The sequence below is a fragment of the Macrobrachium rosenbergii genome, chromosome 23 (genome assembly GCF_040412425.1).
Source record: "Macrobrachium rosenbergii isolate ZJJX-2024 chromosome 23, ASM4041242v1, whole genome shotgun sequence".
In the NCBI taxonomy this organism is placed as follows: domain Eukaryota; kingdom Metazoa; phylum Arthropoda; class Malacostraca; order Decapoda; family Palaemonidae; genus Macrobrachium; species Macrobrachium rosenbergii.
The window spans coordinates 23,713,495-23,715,994 of NC_089763.1; the positions used below are offsets into that span (position 1 = coordinate 23,713,495).

The window sequence follows — 2,500 nt, forward strand, 5'->3', positions numbered from 1 at the left end:
TTGCTTAAACCTTTGAAATTATAATTGCACACATCCTAAGTAGGGAGGTTGTTCCACAGTCCAAAGGTGTGAGGGATAAAGGACCTTTGGAACTGCTTTGTTTTGTCTATATCTCCTTTATTACATCTAGTTTCCTCTGTCAGTCAATTTAAGGATTCTTTTATGCCATCTTTAACTTCCTTCTATGCAATGCATTCATCATTTATTCGATAATTTATCATTTACATCTCGAACGTTTTTTAACTACGTTTTTTATCCTTCTGGCATGTATTTTTTTTTTTTACTTTTCTATCTCATTCACTTATATAACATTAATTTTTTTAAACATTTTATTTTTTATATAACTTTTTTACTAACTCATTTTTTTTTAACATTTTATTTTTTGTAACATTTTATTTGTATAATCGTTTTATTTTTTCATAACATTTTATTTTTATAAAATTTTATTTTACTTTTATATTAGCTTTTATATTTTTTATAAAATTTTATTTTTTATAAAATTTTTTTTTACTTTTCTATCTCATTAGCTTTTATAACATTTTATTTTTTATAAAATTTTATTTATCTCATTACTTTTATAAACTATTTTTTTGTTTACTTTTCTTTATCTCAACTTCGCTTTTCTATGACTTTTTTTATAACATTTTATACCATTTTATTTTCTATAACATTTTATCTTTTATAACATTTTATTTTTATATACTTTTTACTTTCTATCTCTTTCGCTTTTATAACATTTTATCTCCACATTTCACATCTCCATTTCGCAGTCATATCTCACTGAATTTTAACTCCTTTCCCTCACATTGTGTCTTATTTAATTCATTTCTATCTAATTGCCATTTCATGGAAGCCTTTTGTCCCCGACTTCACACGAAATTTTTTCCATTTCCCTTTTATCATCTCATTTTGGCACTCTACGTCCCATTCAGTGCTTTGATTTTGCCCTATTCCCCTTCGTATCTTCGCTCTTTTCTCTCCCTTTCACTTCAGTTCAGGCACCTGTCCATTTCGTCATTTGGTTCCCTTTAAATTTATTTCAACTTTTATCCCTCGTTTATACGATGATTCTGCCATTTCTAGCTGATGTACATTTATTTAGAGTACTAAGATCCTCCTCTTAGATATTTTTACTTGTTTGCTTTATCCAAGCCCTTTGCTCCTTGTCACTGACCTAATGCTATATTCTCCTTACATTTTAATAGATTTTTATCTGTCTATTAATTCATTCATTTATTTTTTTATTTTGTTTCCGTATTTCCCCTTACCTCATCTTACTTCTTCCTAATGAACACCATGATATTCTTTGGAAGCTTTGAATTTCAAGTCAATGGCCCCTTTGGTGAGCTTGTTCCATATGCATAGGGCCTGTATCTTCTCAATAATAATAATAACATAATAATAATAATAATAATAATAATAATAATAATAATAATAATAATAATAATAATAATAATAATAATAATAATAATATTAATAATATTCTCTGGAAGCTTGAATTTCAAGTCAGTAGCCCCTGTGGGGGCTTTGTTCCATATGAATAGGCCTCATCTTTCTCAATAATAATAATAATAATAATAATAATAATAATAATAATAATAATAATAATAATAATAATAATAATAATAATATTCTCTAGAAGCTTGAATTTCAAGTCAGTGGCTCCTGTGGTGGGCTTGTTCCATATGAATAGGGCTCATCTTCTGAATAATAATAATAATAATAATAATAATAATAATAATAATAATAATAATAATAATAATAATAATAATAATAATAAATAATAATATTCTCTGGAAGATTTGAATTTCAAGTCAGTGGCCCTGTGGTGGGTTTTTCATATGAATAGGCTCATCTTCTCAATAATAATAATACATAACACACACACAATAATAATAATAATAATAATAATAATAATAATAATCTAGAAGTTTGAATTTCAAGTCAGTGGCCCTGTGGTGGGTCATTGTCCATATGAAGGTTTTATCTTTTGAATAATAATAATAATAATAATAATAATAATAATAATAATAATAATAATAATAATAATAATAATAATAATAATATTCTCTGGAAGCTTGAATTTCAAGTCAATGGCCCCTGAGGTGGGTTTGTTCTACATGAATAGGGTTTTTCATCTTCTGAATAATAATAATAATAACAATAATATAAAAACTGATTTGTCTCTGGAAGCCAACGTTTGACTGCATGAATGAACTGCTGAAGAAACTTTCTTTCTTCCTTTGAATCTTCAGCTGAAAACCCCAATTATGGACAGAGTCAACAGACTGTTATAACCGCAAGAGGACTACAAAGAGAAATCAGCCTGCAGGAAGAGACAAGTTACATGAAAGGGTGATATGAACAAATCTATACGAGGGAATAGGAAATAAAACCGATACATCTGAAATTCAAGATCCTATGTTATGAAATGACTTAAAGTGCAAAAAGATTATATATGTCTATATATACATATATATATACAGAAATTATATATATA

At 26.6% G+C, this 2,500-nt stretch overlaps 2 protein-coding genes across 2 annotated transcripts in view; both read right to left on the minus strand.

The window, feature by feature from the left end:
• Positions 1-2,500, minus strand: part of LOC136851377 (neurotrimin-like) — a 107,070-nt gene that overhangs the window by 97,108 nt on the left and 7,462 nt on the right. The window lies entirely within an intron of this gene.
• Positions 1-2,500, minus strand: part of LOC136851044 (uncharacterized) — a 41,095-nt gene that overhangs the window by 15,182 nt on the left and 23,413 nt on the right. The gene's annotated exons all lie outside the window — the stretch shown is intronic.